The sequence below is a fragment of the Biomphalaria glabrata genome, chromosome 16, assembly GCF_947242115.1.
Source record: "Biomphalaria glabrata chromosome 16, xgBioGlab47.1, whole genome shotgun sequence".
Taxonomy (NCBI): Eukaryota; Metazoa; Mollusca; class Gastropoda; family Planorbidae; genus Biomphalaria; species Biomphalaria glabrata.
In genome coordinates, this window is record NC_074726.1 from 347,115 (window position 1) to 369,873 (window position 22,759).

The following is a 22,759-nucleotide window of genomic DNA, read 5'->3' on the forward strand; positions in this document are numbered from 1 at the left end:
TGCCCCTGTACATTAGAGAACTGATTACTCCATAAGTCCCCCAGAGAGCCCTACGCTTTTAGTGGTTCCATGTTTCTCCCTCAAAAGCTACGGTCTGCGGGCTTTTTCAGTGCACGGACCCAAGGTTTGGAACACACTCCCCATTGATCTCAGACAGACAACATGCTATACCACTTTTAAGAAGGACATTAAGACCTACTTGTTTAAAACTTTTTTAGATTAGTTTTTTATTTCTATTGTCGTGTTTGTGTTTGTAATGTTATTACAGCGCCTTGAGCCTACATTTTGTTTGTTAACAGCGCTTTATAAATAAAACTATTATTATTATCAGTTTAATCAAAAATCTTCAACTCATACACATGCACTCAAACAGTAAACATTTTGTTATCCTTTATGAAAAAAAAAACGTTCGCAATTATTTTTAGCACCTGAATCTCTTTCCAGGTCATTGTTTCTCTGTCATATAAACCATCAAAGTCTAGATACTGTCGTAAAAGTTCAATAGGTGGCTGAGAGCCGTACGTGTCCAGTTTGGGCATGTTGAGATCGTCAATAAATATGACCACTCGTTTACCTTGAGGTGCACCTGTACACAGAGAAAAGCATGACAGAAGGACATTGGTATGAATAATGAACATTGATCAAAGTTTTGAGGAATTAAGATGTAAGTCTACTGGTACTTTTCAAGAGTTGTATGTTACTACTATGGTCTTGTATGTCAGCCATTAAGGATAGGATGGCTGCATGGTCATGTGATTTTCGCACTGGACTATCGTTCAGATTTATCAATAGTCCAGGGTTCAAACCCTGCCCGCTCCCATCCCCCTCATCCTGCAGGAGGTTTGGACTAGGAAATAATTATCTTCAACTCTAAAAGAACATTCGAAACATGTAAAACATTTTACAAATATGTAAGTAAAGGCGGGGCTTTAAGTCAAAAGGGCAGGTCGTCACAAATCCTCAAAAAAACATAATCTGATGCGCTATCGAAAATGTAAGACTACAGTTGAGATGCTTATAGAAACAAGTATAAATGATGGTCAATTATAGCCCCTGCCACTTCTTTGTTCCCAACCTACATCTATTGGACTGTATTGTTTTTTTAATTGTTCTAAAAGTGGAGTTCAATTTTCTAAAATTTTGTAATTAAACATTAATACTACTGAAACATTAGGTCAGTTTTAGACTATAATGTCACCATGCATTAGTTAAACATTGAAATTGTTCTTATTCTTAATTTCAATCAATAAAAAAGTTGGTTAATTTAATGTATTAAAAATTGCTCTAGGACATGTTGACCTCCAATCATGATGAAGCATGTGGGAAATATTAAAAGTACAATTAGGCTACAAGCAGATACCATGTCATTATGCTGTCATTACTCTGAACTACCTAACAGCACAATGTTATGTACAAAACAAAACTACAGTTGATGTGTGAAAAGCAAACAAGAAAAAAGAAATGCAGGTTAAATTAAGACCTGACAAGTTTTCTTGAAAGAACTTGAAAAAAACATTTAATGGTGCAACTGATCACTGCCTCAGAAACATTTCATGAGTTTACTAGGTAGACCTGAGAGAATCAGGACAAAAATAACTAAAAATACACAAAGCATAGACTAAAAATCAGCTTGCTGAGTTAGTTGGGTCAGGGCATTATAAAAAGAAATGCCAAAGCTGAAAGGGAAAAAAATTGTTGTAGCTGCTATTGGAACTGTCCAAAACAGGATATAAAAACCACTCTTTCACCACCAGCAGGTATATTGAAAGGACAAAGTCTATTTTTCATACTGCTTTTAGCCACAACCATGATCCAATTATGGTGATTTGTGTGTGGGTGATTTGTTACATGTAACTTTAAAAAAAAAAGAAAAAAAAAAGAAATGTAGCCTATTTTGTTTGTTCTACTAATTGTTTGAATGCATTTGTTGCAATGTGTGAAGTGTGTTACTTATACATAGATGTAACCCATCCAGACATTATTTGTTAAACAGATGTAACCCATCCAGACATCATTTGTTAAACAGATGTAACCCATCCAGACAATCATTTGGGGCGGGGAACCACTCTAGATCCTTAAAGCATAGCTGGCAAAGCGTATCAAGTGAACATAACTTTTTTTTATAAGTGTTTCAAACATTGAAGATGTTATAGAACTATATGTGTGTTAGTCATTAAAGACATATATGTTAGTTTTTAAAAGATTTTTGTTGGTCATTAGAGAAGTACATATTAGCAGTTGAACACAAAATGTTTGTTAGTAGTTGAGGAAGAACATGATCTCTTTCTCAACTTGCGCTCTTCATGTAAATTTTTTTTTTTGCAATAAGCCCCTGTCGATTCTTTTTGCACATAAGATCAAAACAGTAGCCTATATAGCCTGCAAACTTTGACTCAATTGGTAGGGTTTTGAAAATATAGAAAATTATTTTATTTTAAGTAATCAATTTTTAGCATAAAATGATATTTAATTTTATAATTACTGAAATTAATTTTAGTACTAAAATTATCTTGAGAGAGTAAATAAAGAAATTAATAAGTCAGGATATTAACCAAAAAGACATACAAAAGACATACAAAAAAAAAAAAAAAAAAAAAACTGAGATCAGACATTTAGTTTAAAACATAAGACTGTATAAGAAGTTAAAATGTTACAGTTATAGACAAAAAAATTAATTTACCAATAACATTTTTCTTTCGTTTCTCCAACTTCCCTTCAATAATTTCTTGAGTTCTTCCGGTGCTGGTTTGTGCAGAAAAGTTAATGTAAACTGGTACGTAGTTCATTCTCTCAGAGATGCGATCAAGTAAATCTAGAGCAAGTTGAAGGAGACAATATATTCATTCTTTCAGATATGCAGTCAATTATTTCAATTACACAAACATTAACCAATCAAGATATATTCAGAAGTTGCAACATTTTTTTTTTAGTTATAGTTTAAACAAAAACATTAAATCAACATCTTATAATCATATCTTTAATGAAGGTAAATTGGTAAACTAATTTCATACTACCTTGCCCACGCCTGTCCCTCCTGTAAAGAGCACTGGTTTTTGAACAGAAAGTAACCGCTCTAGGAAGTAGCCATAACGTGCTGTGTCCACAGTGGGCACCATCATTTTAAAAAATGAAATGGATTTGTCAAATCGAAAGGATGAGACAAGACGTTCCCACAGATCCATTCTCTTTGAGTCCACCTCAATGTAATAGCTCCATAAAGGATATGTTCCTGGCAGCTGAAAGGTTATATTAATAATAGAGAAACACTCCATCTTGCAAATAATTTCAATGTTCATAACTTCAGTATTCTTTTTAAGGACAACATAACATCAAATTTAAACAGAACATGTTGTCATTTCAATAGTACTTCAGCAGTGCATCTAGAATGCACTACATCTAGACTTCTTTCCAGCTACTAGATTACTCAATGAAGTAAGCTATAAGCAAGCATCAGTATTCAAAATGCACTCACGTCTCTGTATCCAATCAAAAAAACTATTTTTTATGCTTATAAAGAAGACTCCTTGGTGTATGTTTTGTTAATTGTTTTCTACTATCACTACCAATGTAGTCTTTTACTAGATGGGTTTAGTTTTTAATAAAGTCAATAGGTTTAGTGAGTAGAAGAAATATACCCAGTTCTTTAAGGTCCAAATTTGTTGTTATATTATCCAACAATGAAATCAACTCTGAGCCAGTTCAGCACTAAATTGTCTATGATGTATAAATAGAATATCTGATTGAAACTATCAACACATAATATTGTTTCAGTTACCTTGGCATCTTGATTTTCATCAAATTGTTGTCGTATAAACAGATCAAAAGCATCTCTGTAGTCATCATTGAGGTTAACCCCAAGAGCCCAAAGGTAACAAAACACAAAGATCTGGCACAGAAATCGAAACATCTTGGAGGATTCTAGTGACCAGTCAAATTACCAAGATTGTAGAAGAAAATGGCTTCAAGCAATTTACAAAATGAGTTTATTTTGCTGATATCTACCTGGAAAATAAGAGTACAGATCTAAATGTTCAGAATTCTTAAGTCTACATTGAAACTAATTTGTTCTTACTGGTATGGATATAGTTCTTTAAGATACTTTGTATTTAATGCAACATCATTTTTAAAAAGCACTGGAATCTTTCTTGGCACCTTGATGGGTCAACCTTAGCTAATAGCATCTGCATGCTTCTATCATTACATTATTCACTACCTTCCATCTCTATCCATTTAACAGTGTAATGATATAATCTTGAAATTCAAAAAGGTGAATACACATTATCATATACACTGCACAACATTTTTTTTTTTGGTTAAATAATTAGAGTTTAAAAAAAATTTTGTTTGATTTTCAATATGAATAAATGTGTTGCCAATTATGTCTTAGTAACTCTTAAGCTGTCACCACCTCAAAGTTGGTGCCATAGAGTAGAAACCCTAATTCTGTATTGTGTATGTTAATTCCATATTGTGAATCTTATTCACAACCCATGTGGCACTAAGGTGAACACTTTTGACCTTAGGTGAACCAGAGAGTTAAAGGCAGGCAGTCCACATAGAGATCTTGTAGCAAGCACTTGTATTGAGTCACTTAAGATATAAGCAGTAGAGTTAGATGTTTAAAGTAGTTGGTTATAGAATAAGTACTAAGTTGTGATATTCGTATATTACTGTTGGATTAATACTGACCACTCCTGGGTCGAATTGTATGGTGTATTCACTATGTGGTGTTATATTAAACTTATTGTGTCTGCTACACCCAGCGTCATTTCATTATTCTGAGATCTGTAACAAGAACCCAATGTCACCACCACGCCTACATTGATAACCACAGCCACATTCATAACATATAAAACAACACAGTGACATTTTTGGTGTCAGAAGTGTCAGCAAACAGCAATTATAGTGTCAGAAGTGTCAGCAAACGATATTTTATGATGTCAGAAGTCAGAACTGCTAACTTAAAGGATTTATGAGCACCAGAGGAACAAGTCAAGAATTTTTTTCCTATTGCTGTCAGAAGTATTTTAATACTACAGTTACTTACAGTAACATTTATACGGATATTTTTGAAGTTGGCAAGTGAACTATTTAGTTAACACATGAAAAAGTAACTCTAAAAAAATATTTGTTTACACATGACGCCACTCAACGAGCAAGAAAGCTAAAACCTGATTATTACAGACTCTACTATTTTTCTCATTTGGTCATTCAGCGACACATTCAACATTATAGAGATGACCTAGATCTACATTTATTGAGACCAGCACACAATTTTTCAAGTGAGATTCACGTGATCCAAGAGTGACATTATTATTATCTTCAGCTAGTCTAACACTACTAACAAAAACAGAGCTGAAATCGAAAGTTAACTGTGCCTACTATTTTAACTTGTACTTCAAGATTGAACTTTACATGAATTGCAACTAATCCAGTTTTTATTAAATTTTTTGACTACACACTTGGTATCTAGACCTACTACTACATGTCATATTGACCTGCCATGACACAGTTACCGTTAGCGAGCTATTTTTTTCATCTGTGATGAAATGAACAATTTGAACTGTTCCTGTCTGAGCTGTATTTTCAACTTTTCCAGTTGACTACTGTCCTAAGTGTCATTTATCTGGAAGCCTGATTTATGTGGTTGTACTTTTACACCAGTTGAGATAGCTTTAGGAGCACAGCATTGTTCAAAGTTACTTTAACATCCTAAGCGAAAGAGATCAAACATGATATGCTGAGACAACCTGATCTTACAACCTGTGTGGGTGAAACTAGACAACCGTGATACTACAACCGGTGTGGGTGAAAATCTAGTACTACAAGTCATTCAAGTCATCGTTTGAAGACAGCTGATATATGGTCAGTCGAAGTAGCTGACATATTCAAGAATCATCTACATCGAGTGCTCGTCATAATTCTAATGACACACTCATATTGTCGCTGTCTAACAGCACATTTAATAAGAGAGCGCTCTCACTCTTAGACCTCTCTTGTCGTCACTACCTATGGTCATTTTTAGTTATTTATATTTGTTTCAGCAACTGTATGAAAATGGATTACCTGTCAAACATCTGAAGTATTTATTGGATTACTTATGAACTGTAACATTGTACTGTGGATTTAACAAGTGGATTACTTATGAACTGTAACATTGTACTGTGGATTTAACAAGTGGATTACTTATGAACTGTAACATTGTACTGTGGATTTAACAAGTGGATTACTTATGAACTGTACCATTGTGCTGTGGATTTAACAAGTGGATTACTTATGAACTGTAACATTGTACTGTGGATTTAACAAGTGGATTACTTATGAACTGTACCATTGTGCTGTGGATTTAACAAGTGGATTACTTATGAACTGTACCATTGTACTGTGGATTTAACAAGTGGATTACTTATGAACTGAACTGTGGACATATTTTATGTGGAGCATCACCGGAACTTTATGTACAAGTCAAGCATCAAGTGAATATTTAAGGGAAGTAACTTTAATTACCCTTAGTATTATCAATATTGATTAGTTCTCTTTGAACTACACCACATTTTTTTTCATTGTTTACATTTGTATTTATATATACATTTGACTTTAGGGACTAAATTTAATTATCTATTGAGTCTGAGCATTTATATTTTTTTTCAAGTAAGCATCCAGGTATTGGTAGGGACTCTTTAGATAAAGTAAATACTTGATCGTATAGCTGTATTAGTTAAGTTTGTATTTGTCAAGTATCTATCATATTGTTAAACTCTTGTATTGATATTGTCTTGTTTACATCTGTTGAATTTTCTTTTTGCGTCATTGTTATTTCTCATTGTAATTCTTTTGTCTACTATTTCTACTATCTTGTAATGTCTCTTTAAAGCAGACTGTTTAGTATCTATAGTGTATTTATGTTTGTCTAATTACTTAATATATATATTTATTTTACTTCTTATTTCAACCTATTTTTTATTATTATCAACACTACACTACACACTTGATACACTATGGGATGTATTTTGATTTGAGATTGACAAGATTTATATTGTATATACTCTTCAAACACATTCAACTATTTTGATACTATTGATACATTGATCACTATTTACCAGACTAATAAGGCTCATATAATTGTGAATTATTTGTTGCAATCAATTTTTACATTGCAAGTGGAGATACTAAAAATACATAATCACATAATTGATCAGTAAAGTATTACATTACGAACTAGACAAAGTACCAAGAATAACTTAAGATACCTCATAACCTCAATTGTTTCGCACAAAATATATATCTACTATTACCTGCAATTACTATTTGAGCTATAATAATTATTTATCGTACAATATTCATTTACAACTACCTAGTGTACACATATCTATTAATTAACTATATTACTAATTTGAATCTTTGAAAATGGCTGAGTATGAGAAACTAATAGAGATAGTGGATAAACTAAAGTTAAAAGAAGATGATAGAGCTGCATTCATTAAAATTGAAATAGACAGAATTAGAGTAGAAAAAGACAAGCAACGGGAAGAGAGGCTACATGAAAGAAGACTGAGAGAGAAAGAACAAGAAAACTTAGAGAAAGAAAAAGAACGCCAACATGAAATAAAATTAAAAGAACATGAAGAAAAAATGGCCAAGCTAGCGAAGGAAAATAAAGACAATTCAGCAAGTCAAACTTCATCTCATCATCAGTATCATAGCAAATTTAGGAACTTTGATCCAAAAGAAGACACATTAGAGAATTTCATTATTCAATTTGAATACATCTGTCAAACAGCAAATATGAATAGTGCACAAATGGCTCAACAACTTCTAGCTAACCTAAGAGGTGAACCACTAAACATCATCGACACACTAACTATGGAGCAAAGAAAATACTACAACACAGTAAAACAAAGACTTATTGAACATTTTGGCAAAACGGAGGAGCACTATCGAAAACTTTTTAGGGAAATAAAACTAGCAAAGAATACAGATTTAAAAAGAACAATACATGACATGCGCCAGAACATGACAAAGTGGCTACAACTCGCAAACTGTAACTTAGATGACCCCAAACAGATATTAGATTTCTTTCTCATTGAGAATGTGCTAATTAATGTTACAGATGCAGCATTCTCATTCCTGAAGGAGAGAAAAATAAAAAATGAAGCTGAATTGATATCAAACTTAACAACATACAAGGACTCCCACCCAAACATCACCATTGACAAAAGGGAATTGTACAATGTAGCTGCAACAGTGACAGAAAACCATCCAAGAACTACAAATAAATTTAAATATGCCAAGAGCATACAATGTTTTTTCTGTGGCATATTGGGTCACACCAAAGCAGAGTGCAGAAAGAGAATGGCATCAGAAAAACAGCAATATGTAAATAGAAACCATAGATATGGAAGAGATAACAGAACTTTCCAGAGCTTCAGTCCTAACTATAATAGATCCTATCAACAACAATATAACAGAAGAACATGGCAAAGCTACAGTCCAACTAACAGTAGATCACATCAAACAAACAGAAGATGGCAAAACAACAGAATGTCTAGAAGAGATCAATTTCAAGATAGACAACATACTTACCACAATAACAATCATACCAGACAAAACATAGCAGCTGTAGCAACTGAAACACCAATAGAATATGAAACAGTAGCATATATACAGACAAAGGTAGCCAAATTAAAAGTGTATCCTGTCTATGTGGATGGCATTAAGGTATATGCATTACGTGACAGCGGCTGCACCTCAATCATTGTAAAGAAATCACTAGTAAAACCTGAACAGATCCTAAAAGACAAGGTCACACTGACTTATGCAAATAAAGACTTATGGGAAGTATGTGAAACAGCATTAGTTTTCATTGAATCACCATGGTTCACTGGTCAATACAAAGCCATAGTAATGAACAACCCAGCTGAAGAACTAATTATAGGGAACATAGAGAACATAGTTGAACTGTCAGAAGAAGCCTTAGTAAAATGGGCCAATAGTGTAAATCAAGAAAACATTGAGTTAGCATCAACTACTAATTCACATGAGTACAACAATGTCAGTATACATGAAGGAACTAAAGATAATCAGTCAATTACAAATAAAATAGACGTAGAATGTCAAACAGATTTTAACACAACACTAAAAGTAACTAGTGAGATACAAACAGAGGAAGTATGTTCCTATACAAATGCTCATAGAGATGAATACAGACCTCAATACATAGCTACTAATGAGAGAATGGCCTTAACATTTAAAAATAGTAAACAACTAGAACTCTATACTGCATCAATTAATGAACGCAATGTTAAGTGCATAATAGATGAAGAATCTACCACAACTTTTGTAGATAAATATTTAGTCAAGCAAGAGAACTATTTAAATGACATAGCTATTGTTACTTTGCCCAACAGTAAAATCATACACTGTAAAACTGCTATGGTAGATATCACATCACCATGGATAAATGGGAAATTTAAGGTTGTTGTTCTAGAAAACACTATCTGTTCAATTATTATTGGAGCATATCCAAATTTGGTCAAACCTTGGGAAAAGCCACAAATTAGAACTAATCTATGTCTATACAAATTGCCTGGTAATTGTTCATTGGATGATATCTTATCTTGTGTTGAAAATGTATCTAGTAATTGTACCTATAGTAGTATTGAAGAGCATCCAAAATATGGTTACTTTATGTGGTTAGATAACAAAGATTTTGAGGAATACAAGAAGATTTTGCATGAGATGTATGAAAACACTATTCAAGGTCAAAGAATTAAAGTCACCATTGTAAATTTCAAAGATTTAAGATTCACACCTTAAAGTAAACACAATTAATTTTACAACCAACTATGAGCATTATTCTGTAAACATTGAGCATTATTCTGTAAACATTGAGCATTATTTTGTAAACATTGAGTACTATTTGTAAACATTGAACTAGAACTAAGACTTCATTTTTTTAAAAAACTCTATTTGTAAACAAACTTTGGAATTTGATTACTTCATTGTAACCTACATTTTTTCACATTCTTTTGTCAACAAGAATAACATTTTTGTACTCAACAATGTAAACAAACATTGAATTTTTTTCCCAACTTATTCAGTACCTAGCTTAATTTTTTCCATACAATGTAAACATTATTTTTTCTCATTGTATTGAGAACAACTGTGACAAATTTTTTTCTACAGCTATTGTAAACAAGATTGGAATTTTTTTACTATGTCATTTATCACAATTATATAACTTAGCCACATTTTTCAATACTATTGAAAAAGGAGATTGATTCATAATGTAACTTATTTATTTAATGTCAATTAGTGTAATCAAATATTGACATACACTTGTATTTTTTTGAAAACATTTTTGTCAAACTATTCTTATGGACTATATTTTTGTAACAATCATTGATGTAAACAAGAAGATTGTTGTACAAACTTTTTGATATTTCAAGTACTGAAAGAGACACTTGATATTATTCTTTTAAATTGGACTTACACATTTTTTCACAACAGATTAAAATGAATACAACTAAACCATTATGATGTTATGCTTGTATATATATGCTTGAACAAATTAATGTAAACTCAAAGATTGTATCACAACTGACACATTTTCTCAGTTGAATCTTTTTTTGACTAAAGATTTTTTTTTGAACTTTGTACACAATAATTATTTGATAAACAATGTAACATTAAACTTTTGCCATTACTAGCTACAAATTATTTGAACTGTCATATGGAGAAATACTTAATTGAAACATAAGGTGCATGCAACAAGCACTATGAAAGATATTTATTTTGATTTGATGTTCATACTTTTGATCCAATATTTTGATACTTGAATTATACATATTTACTTGTGTAATATTAATGCACAACAATTTTTTATGGAGATATCAAACCTCATATTGAAGTAAACAGATACATTGAATTTGTAACAATGATCATTAATCAATTTGATCTTGAATTTTGACACATATATTGAATTTTTCTATACTTATCACTTACATATTGAGACTTACTTGTATCATTTTCTACATGATTTGTACATATTGTACTATTGGTGTTAAAAAAAAAAAAACAGACTTCTAACATTTCTATAGTGTCAAAGATTTTTTTATAAATAGATATTGTGAATAAAAACTTGTATTAATTTTTCACATTGTGACATAGGAGATTGTCATTGAAATTTTCGTCACACTTTGCACATATTATTATGAAAAAGACTTGTAAATATTGAACACATTTGAATATTGATGTATATATTAGAACTACATGTAAAGAATTATTTGGGATGTTAAGTATTTGACTCAGAGAATTATTTGAATTGCCTTACAAGAATATGATGAATTAGAGAATTTTGCCCTTGTATGAATTTTTTTTTGATTCAGCAAATATTTTGTGTAACACCGTCATATTATATATTTTATTGCAAGTTTGTAGTTCTATTTGAACTCTGCAATTGTACATTTCATAGACCCCAAGAATTCCAATTGATCCTACTTATGATAATTATGTCGTCAAGCTGAAAAAAATTTCTTCAAAATTTTTTTCAAAAGGGGGGTGATAGGTAATGTCACCACCTCAAAGTTGGTGCCATAGAGTAGAAACCCTAATTCTGTATTGTGTATGTTAATTCCATATTGTGAATCTTATTCACAACCCATGTGGCACTAAGGTGAACACTTTTGACCTTAGGTGAACCAGAGAGTTAAAGGCAGGCAGTCCACATAGAGATCTTGTAGCAAGCACTTGTATTGAGTCACTTAAGATATAAGCAGTAGAGTTAGATGTTTAAAGTAGTTGGTTATAGAATAAGTACTAAGTTGTGATATTCGTATATTACTGTTGGATTAATACTGACCACTCCTGGGTCGAATTGTATGGTGTATTCACTATGTGGTGTTATATTAAACTTATTGTGTCTGCTACACCCAGCGTCATTTCATTATTCTGAGATCTGTAACAAGAACCCAATGTCACCACCACGCCTACATTGATAACCACAGCCACATTCATAACATATAAAATAAACCCGGTGGCATAAGCATAGCATCTATTACAATGTATTACAATCTATTACTATGGACACTTTGACCACCCCCCCCCCACCCCTAAAAAAATAGAAATGTTATGTTTATGTTAGGGCAAAAATTGTGAAAAAATTGCTACTTTTTCACATTTCTAGGACAATTCACACATAAAGGTGTTGACCAAACTTAGTGTATAGGTTCCCTTTTTTTTTTTTTTAAATTTAAATGTCATAATTACATCAACATACAAAAATTACATTTCAAAATAAGACAAATCAACACACATTATCATTGTCGCGGGTGAAGCTACGGCAAGATCCTGCACCTCAAAGATCATGTGGATGTAAGGTGTAAATTTGATTCTCTCACTATTGGCTAAGCATAACATTTTGTTGTCGTCTAACACTGTGTTCATGTTCTCTATCCATAATGCATCCACAGGGGCGTCACATACTATCCACTGATGATCTTTGGTTGTGTCCTAAAGAGTTCAAAATAATGCCAAATGTATTCACAGGCTAGTCACAATAATATACATTTACACTTCATACTCATGTGAATAATGTAACCTACCCTTAAGTAAACAATAGATTCTAACACTTATCTTAACGCAATATTTTCCTGCACATTTTCAAACTAAATCTAACTGCTAAACTCTTACGTTGACACAAAACCTGACAGTCAGTCCCATCAGCCCATCTTTCCACTCAAGCGTTTGTTTGTCCACACCTCCATATAATTCATTCATAGTAATAGATTTTGGATTCATAACATACACATGAACTGGTTGATAGAATTCATTCTGTACACCTTGATTGTACAAACTGGTCAAGGCTTTTTCTAGAATCTAATGAAACAAGTCATCAAAACTTTAAAACATTTTTTTGCTTACATAGATAGGGTTTTTATTGATTTAGTACCATGAAAATGAAGAAGAGGCAGACAGAGAAATCAATGGGAGGACAACATAAAAGAATGGATGGGCCTGCCAGTGAAAGAGGTTCTAACTAAGGCAAAAGTCCGAGAGGAATGGAGAAAGACAGTCGATGAATCTTGCCATGGTGCCCCAATGGTCCAACAGACTAAGGGATAGGTAAAGGTAAATTGATTTAGAATTAAAATACATATTATACCTATTCTAATGTTATGTCTTTTCCAATGTAATATCAGATCTGATGCTTAATCTAATGCCTTAATAAGGTTGAAGCACAAACACTACACAATACACATTCACCAAACTTTAGGCATTGGCAGTAGTTAATCTTTTCATTCACAATAACTGAATATTTTTTTTTTTTAAATTGTGTAAAAAAATATTATGAACAGAATGAAAAGTGTTTAGGTTACAAGCTAAATAGTTAGGAAGGAACTGCACCAAATAACTAGCAATGAGTCTGACTACCCTACAAAACATCAGGGGTAGGTAACAAAGAGCTCAGATCATTTAAACAACTGCACAACAAAGCCTGCCAGGTGTCAAAATTTGTATTGATTCTTTTTACTTTCCAAATAACTGTCTTTTATTTTCTTTTTTCATTTTAATGATGCTGTTAGAATATTTTCAAAGAAAATTTGACAACAGTTAATAATTGTTTATTTTGGTTGAGTAAAAAATTTCAGATAATCCTTTAGCAGCTGTATGCATTGTAAGACATAATTGCCTTAAAATATCAATGATTCTTAACCTACACCTACATCATGAAAAAATTCAGAAAACTCAGAATCTGTCCAAAATAGCTAAAACAACACATGTATTTTTTACATCTAACAGTCCATCTTTAAATGTTCTAAGTGTAAAAGATAGTCTTTAATATATTTTAACTCTTTCTCTCCTACTGACGATACCAGCGTTGATTCCACCAGAATGTGGTAAATAATTATGGAGAGAAAGAGTTAAATTTGTTCAAATTGTTATACATAATTCCAAGGGAGGAGCCTTTTTTATTTCTGGTCTTTGTCTCACTGGTGCCACAGAGAAAGTTGATATTGAATGTGTTTAATTATTGATTGTTGTTAACTTTCAATGTATAGACCTAAGAAACAAGGTCATTGTACAACAAAAGGACATAATGTGGATAGATGACTATATATTTTTTTTAAATACTAGCTTAGTAGATCATGTACTTTTGATGGATTCCTTATTAGCATCATTAAACTCTGCTTTTAGGCCCTGTTTCAAACTTTTCAAATGCAAGAACATAAAGTCATTAATTTAAAAACAAATGCAATCTTTCATTTGTAGAAAATATGCTTGAATGTGATGACTGAGAATTGTGTGAGTCACAGAGTGAATGAAAACTTACAAGTTTAATATTTACGTACCTAGATTTGATTTGATTTGGATTTTAGGCACATCAGCACAATTTAGGCCATGTCGTGCCTGCAGTCCCTTAAGGACTACTCTCTCTCTACATAACAGGGGCTAAATTCTATACAGTTAAATCATTAAAATCAAGGTCTATTCACAGTTAAAATAGTAAGGGTAGTAAAAATTTAATAATTTGGTAAAAATCTAATGTAAATAGTACATGTTCACAGATTCATAAATCAGATCTTTGTAGACAACCCCACTTCCCGGATAAAGCCCAGTACCTTCCCAGGGTCGACATTGTCGAATAGTGTTTTTAAGTTAGTGGCTCTAAAACACTACAATTAGAATGGCTACAAATTAATACACTACCCTGTAAATTGTGGTCTTTCCACCCCCAGTTGGTCCAACTAACATAACACCATGTCTGACAATCATAGTCTCCAAGAACTGTATCACTTTCACAACTTGCGTGTCCACCACTTGGAGCTTCATTTCTAGTTGGATGTTCATGATCTCATCTTTCAGCTGGCCATAATCATGTTCTGGTATGTTAACACCAGGAAAAAGATCTGAAAGTATGGCCTGCAAAACATTATAAAACCACTCAGTGAACAAGTTTCATAACTATTTCTTCACATTATTAATACTTTTTTTTATTCCACCCAAAATATAATTTTTAAAATTTTGATTTATCTGTAAGAAATATTCTATTTAATGCTGGTGATAAAACCATAAGAAAACTTTCCACAAATGAATTGATAATTCATAGATAACAATGTTTGTCTAAAAACTAATTAAAAGCTTAAGCTCCATGTAAGTAAATACACATTATTAACATGTAATATGAGTGATAATTTAGTTTATGGAATAATAATAATATACAGTCTTTACTATTGTATGGTTCAGTAAGCTTATAGTCAGAAGTAGGGCCTACAAAAATAGACGTAGTGGTTTATTAATCAACAGATTGATTTATCCATTCATCAAATGGTTCACATTTATTACAGGGCTTAACACTGTGGTTTTTACTTCATCTTTCTTTTGTTTTGACATTTGTTGGAAGAGTTTATATATATAGCTGTTAGTCTTTTATAACAGTTCAAAGCATAAAAATAAACAAATAATAGTGATACTTATACTAATAATAATAATAAATGAAAAAGTAAAAACCGAGTTACTTTAAACAGTTTAGCATCGTTGAACAAAAACTTTGGAAGATTTCTATCACGAAGCGCTCGAATCAGAACTACATCTTCCATTTTGTCAGGATTCTGTCTTTTTAAACTGCCAGCCATAACCAGGACAGATTTTACAGTTCGCATACCTAAAACAAAATGTGTATATTATCATAAATTTGCATATTTTATTTGAGTGTGTACATGTCTTTATTTTTAGGATATAATTATTCATGAGTGTCTACTATTTTTAGGACATTATTATTTATGAGTGTGTACATTTTTTCTAGGAAATACTTATTGATGAATGTGTCAAGGTTATTACCAAAGTCATAATGATCTTGTTGCGAGAGTTGTTCACTACACAGTTTGTACATTTGAACCATTTTCTTGGCTAATGTTCTGGAGGACTCAAATCCTTCTGAGTACAAGATAACTTCAGCAATCAGACCTAAAAGAAAAGAAGCAATAAAATATTAGAACTGGAAATAATTTATCTACAAGGAGTCACTTTGTACAGGAGTGACAATAAACTACATATAAACATCATCTGTAAGTTGATAAAAATGATATATAATAAACACTGCAGCTGCATACATAAACTAAAAGAAAAAGAGAACACATAAGGACTAATGGCATTAATGGAAAAAGCTTCATTTGTCTTACAGCTGAAAATGAATGAATATTGAGAGGAGATGAAATGAATTAGCCCAAGTTCCCATCATCTAAATAGAGAGACAATATAGCAAATCTAGCATAAGATCCAAGCCATCAGAGGCTGAGAAAGAAATTGCATGTGATACCAGAGATAAAAGTAATAAAACATTCAAAAGGATCACTCAACTTTAAACTGGTTCATAGGTTTAGGTTCTATTTTTGTTGTCTTATAAATTAAATACATAAATAAATGTCCTTAGGAGTCAAACTTTGGCCCGAACCATGCAAAGTACAAGACAATACACGACAATGGACTGTTCTGCACAATGAACAGTTTGTTCAGGCATCCATGACAGGCATCATATGTAGTTGCAGATTTGGGCCTTTTGGGATTTTTCTAAACACTTAGCCATTGTTGTACTTTTAGCTTTTGAATACTACTAAGGAAAAGACCTTCTAGATGTTTCATCATCTTACCATAATCTGGTACCATCATTGATATAGGTCTAAACAAAGCCTGTAAATTATCAGGTAATTCTGTCCGTCCAGCGTAACCAGGATTCATAGTGATGAAGGCTGCACATGTATGAACCAGTTTGATCTCACGCCCTTCAAACATGAACCTATTGAGCTATAGAGGGAGACAACATAGAAAACTTTGTTCTTACCAGTCTAGTAATCTAAAGAGAGAGACAATTTTTTTTATTGTTTCTAACACCAATCAGGTTAACCAATTTCATTACCAAATCTCCTTGACCATAACCTACATGGAAACATACATGCACTACATGCAATTACCAAGCTTCTAAGGATTTTAAAACTTAGAATAAACGCACCCACCTCTCAAACCATCACTAAAACAGAGGTAATGATAATGAATAGTCAACAGTAAATTGGAAATAATGATTATGACGATCTCAGGAATATATTAATATATGGTGTGGTGTAAAAAAGAAAATATATGAAAGTTTTAAATTGCAACATTAGAAAATACAAGAAACTGCTTGACACATAGAATTTGGAAAAATAAGTAAAACAAAAACACTGCCCATGATGAAATATTGTTGTGTTATTCTGATGAAATATTGGTGTGTTCATTTGATGAAATATTGGTGTGTTATTCTGATGAAATATTGGTGTGTTATTCTGATGAAATATTGGTGTGTTCATCTAATGAAATATTTGTGTGTTATTCTGATGAAATATTGGTGTGTTATTCTGATAACTCTTTGAAAGATTGATTTTGTTTCGCTTTTTAAACCAGAGTGGCTGATTTATTCACATTTACATACACACTTGTATCTACTGATTATAATATGGAAAGTTTGCAGTAGTATTTAGTATAAAAATTCCAATCCCATTATTCAAAATCTACAACTTAGAGAAGTCTATAGACTTGTGAGGAGCAGAATAAGTTGAATAAAATTATAGGAATGAGGTACATTTTCTCACACTGATCTTTGTATTTTATAATGATGGACTTATTGGAGTTAATATGGTGTCTTTATTTACTGTGCCTTGTACAACTGAAGTTATTTATTTCTTAGTCTGCAACACTTTTCATAAATATTACTTCCAAAAAAACTAAGCCTAACGATGTTCGCCACTTTTTCTAGAGAACAATGTTTTAGTCTGATTAATTACATTGATTGTTTAACTCCCTTTCCATATAATGTTTAAAAAAAACACTCTTCTTTTAGTAGGCAATAATGGAGATTAATAAAGGACTAGATTGAAACACAAGAGGCAAGCATGTAGGCCTTGAGTTTCATGTCAAAAAAACAAACAAACATGTAGTCCTTGAGTTTTACGCCAAAAACCAACAACAAAAAAACATGTAGGTCTTGAGTTTCATGCCGAAGTGTAATCTAATAAAGGTAAACTTTCATCTGGGTCGTTAGACCTAATAAAAACACAAGAAATCTTCATTCAGAAACCTAGAACCCAAGTATTTACTTTCATGCACAATGTTCAATATGAAAATATTATTTTCTCATTAGATTCTTTTGCTAATATTTTTTTTTTGTCTTTATTACAGTTTATCCTATATTATGATAACCGTATTAAAGTGATTACATTTTGATAAAAGTCACTTTATCTTGATTAGTTATTATTTTATTTATTTTTGGGCTACACTTTATAATTGACACTTCCCTTGATGGTAAGACATGCTTCATATTAGCTGCTTTAGCTTCATGCCTATGTTACTTTTGAATCCTGCCTTATGTACTTTTGATTCCTACCTTAGCTACTTTGGCATTTCTGATAGTAATAAGTTGTTGAGCAATAACAGATAAAACTTCAATATTGATTCGGTTGAACTCATCAAAACAGCACCAGGCCCCTGACTGTGCTAGCCCAGAGAAGAATCCTCCCATCATCTGGAAGAATACAATGGAAATTGAAACTATCAGTTATGTTAAAATAACATAAAATTTTAACATCTAATAATTGCTCAATAAAACAGTATTTAATATAGCTGAAGAAGTCAAACCATAGAGCAGTGATGCCCAACCTAATTCGACCTGCAGGCCATTTTAATTTCCGACACTCGTGTCGCAGGCCACATAACCGAAAAAGTAACAAAAATAAATGCAGAAATGAAATTGACATTAAACTAATTTTATGAGAAACCCATGGATGTAGTACTTACATTAACTAATGGGATATTTGAATTTTTTTTTCACGCATCGAAAAATGGGTTTATTTCTCTACTTCAAATGTGAGCAACATTTTAGCTTTTCCCACCGACCCATTTTCTTGTCTCTTTGTGTTAAATATTCCCATCAATACCGCTATATTTGTTTCATAATGCTGTTCATATGCTGGTTTTTTTTTTGTTAAACAGCCACACTTTCTTTATAAAACAAATATGTTGGCTTATTATCATGTTCCGAACAAAAAGTAAAGATCTGTTCACTTTTTCTGTTACATTTTACATCTAAGTGTTAAATGTCATGGTACCAATCCATTAGAAAAAAGAGAGAGCCCTAACGTAGGCAAAGTTACATTTTTCAACCTTTTTTTGGGGGGGCAGAAGGTATGGGTGATTATCTTAATTTGGTTTGGCGTTTCAGCGGGCCGGATAGAACCACGTCATCTGGCCCGCGGGCCGTACTTTGGGCATCACTGCCATAGAGTAATCATTATCATCATTGACAGACCTCTGTCCTAAGATGACTATGGCTATCCCATAGAGCCTTCCTTGTTAGGGCTATAGCGCCAATGCATACTATGTAGAACCTGGTAGTTCCAGTCTTTTCCATTTAACTGGCTAGGTCAGCTGAGATCATTGCTACATCATTGCTGCATTGCTGCTACATCATTGCTGCTACATCATTGCTACATTGCTGCTACATCATTGCTACATCGCTGCTACATCATTGCTGCATTGCTGCTACATCATTGCTACAACATCATTGCTACAACATCATTGCTACATCATTGCTGCATTGCTGCTACATCATTGCTGCATTGCTGCTACATGGCTGTTCATTGAGTGTCTCTCTACCACTTCTCTACACATGGTGAAGTCTAGATCTATGTCCATGTCTTCCCAAGCATTTATATGCTCTTCTATTCGTTATTGTTACGATCTCTCCTCTACTGCCCAGGCTCTCTTCAAACTGCACCACACGACACAACAAACTCAAAGAACCTCACAACTCATCAGGGCTCCAAAGTAACAGTAGCAATTTAATTTCAAATACATTAGAAATACATTACGGTTGGCAACAACATCACACTAACTGTCCAAAACCTAGCCTAGCTCCGCCTGACTTCACACACCGTCTGTCTCTAACTTCGCCTCGTCTGGTCACATTGTGAGGTAACGTGAAGTGCAGTCTTTCTAACACACTCACTCTTATATAGAGTCTCTACCGGCCTTCTAGAATGGGATGGAACGTTCTTGGCCACTCAGAATGATCACAATCGCCATGACTTGCGTGCGTAATATTTACACACAGGTTGTTGCCGAACTGGCGTGTACTGTCACTGGTCACAGTTGACCGCTCATCCTGCACTGGACTGTGGCGATTTGAGTAGGCTAAAAACACACAGCACTACCCCCAACTGTGTCACCACCAGGTTTACAACAATATGATTTGATGCATTCTGAAAGCTTCATTTGTACATGATGATCACACCTTTATCATCAAGAGAGTTAAGCAACTATTTTCTTTTTAAAAGTAGGGATCACCACAAAAGTTGTTTTTTTTTTTCCTTTTGATCACATCCACTTGGCAGAGGTGGGGACTTGTTTCACATACATTGACCATGTTTTGTACTCAGAACGCATGTATTGTAGACTTGCATCTTTTTGGGGTGAGTTTTAGTTTTATCAGACTTGTGAGCCTAGTCTAATGAAAATGGAAGCAGCCTTCCCTTCCAATAGCATATTAAGAAATACATGAAGTTTAGAACACTAGAGCATCGCCAATAAAAACACACACAAAAATATAAATCTAGAGAGGATTAATTTACTTCTGTTATAGAATTTATTTATCTTAAAATATATTGTTATATAATTATCTAAGTCACTGAGCCTTGTGGAGTTATATGTCATTCAGTTTTGTAGTGTTTATGTCACCCAGTCTCATCAGTCACATGTCTGTATGTAAGCCATTAGCCATGGTGTTTTTCAATGAAAGTAAGCTTCTCTATACCATTTAGCTATGGTTTGTCTGCCCCTCAGCCATGGTGTCTCTGCCTAAAGGCAGCACGGAAAACCAACTCCTAGATACCCCCTCCCCCCCACCGGTCCACAAATGAGATTGGACCAAAAGCGCTCTGAGCATGCTATAAGCATGAAAGTAGCGCTATATAAAAGCTATAATAATAATAATAAGTCAATGAACAATTTGAACTAAATATTCAATATTCACTAATTCAAATAAAGTCTTTATAAAAGAAACATAATTATATTTAAGGTCCTAATCACCTTATAATCCAAGCTGTCTGAACAATTAAACACTACACACCATATAGCCAAAGCTTTAGCCAAATCTTTAGTTGTTTCAGTCTTTCCAGTACCAGCTGGACCTACAGGTGCTCCACCTAGATCAAGTTGTAGGGCTCCCATAAGGCAGAGATGGCATCTGTCCTATGAATGAGCAATGTGGCATGAATAGAAAACTAAAGATAGAGATGGTTGCTGTTTTAATGCATAAACTAGAAAGATGAAACTTATCCTTCTAGGAGGGAGAAAAAATTTTGTCAATGTCTCTATGATTGTGCTTTGATTGTGCTTATAACTATTTGTCAAAAAGTAACATCTGGCATCACTTACAGATTTTGAGCTCCCATTCTACTAGATTACTAATGAATAAGGTACTAATATGTTAATCATAAAATCTTCAGGCTAGTTAAGCAACTGAGAATTTACAATTTAAAAGTAGGGATCTACACAAAAGTGGTAGCTGTTTTTTTTTTAAACTAAAAGCATTGCTATTAAGTTTATTTAAAACTAAAGAATTTATTAGCAATTAATTCTGTTGTGTTCAGTAAATTTGTTAAACGTGTTTGCCCAGTTAATAATCATTGATGAAATGGATATGTCAACTTAGTTATTCAAATATTTTATTTTTTTAATTCAATAGAAATATCCACTTGAATCCTCAAATAGTCAGCTAGGCATGTTCTGAAAATTAGTCAGGTCATGTCATATTATTCAAATGTTTTATCCTGACATTAATTCAAATGTTTTATCCTATCAATTGATCAAACAAATATGCCTGTCACTTGGAAAAATATAAATAGTCCAACGATACCCATATCAATAAACTTACAGTCAGAGGTGTAATCACTAGTCTAGGACAGGCTCCAAGGTACTCATAGCCATAGGTGTAGACAGCAATTGACATTCAGACAACACAGTTATATCTGAGTTGTTTTTGCCATTCAAAACTTAAAAGTTCTGATACCTGTCAACACAAGTTTTGTTGTTTCTTCATTTAACAAACAAATGAAAGAAGGCCAAAGAGATTCATGAATCTAGTAGATCAAAAGAAATGCCACACCAAAAAACTTGGCTAAAGAGATTTTAAAACTGCCAGCAGCTACAACTTACAACTTGAAATATATATAAGATATATTTCCTCTAGATTGTAAATGTTTTGAATGCACATGCAATGTTTCCATTCATGTGCAGAAAAGAAAATGTTTTTGTTTTGTTCCTAGCATTATACTGATCCCCAGAAAGATTTTTTATTTATATGCAGATGATAATGACACAGACCTAAAGAGACTAAAATGAGTCCTATAGTTACAAATGTAAAAGAGGTAAAGCACTGTGCTACATTTCATCACCATTACCGAAACTATTCTTTATTTTTAAAAACAAAAAATTTTCCCAAAACACAGTTTGTAAAAGCGAAAGAATGAAACTGTAACTTGTGATTTTCCTTTCTATCTTTTTAAAAAGAAGATCTTGTGTTTATTTAAACGATGTTTTTCTAAATGCTCTTTTTTTTTTTGACCATGAAGTCTTGAGTGCTGATTAATATAGGCATAATTAACCACATTTGGGACAATTAGGATTTTGTCTTTTTTAAAATGGATTACCATTTTTAAAATTCCATTTGACT

At 32.7% G+C, this 22,759-nt stretch overlaps 1 pseudogene; it reads right to left on the bottom strand.

The window, feature by feature from the left end:
- LOC129923406 (dynein axonemal heavy chain 6-like) overlaps positions 1 to 22,759 on the bottom strand; it is a 79,254-nt pseudogene that overhangs the window by 55,761 nt on the left and 734 nt on the right.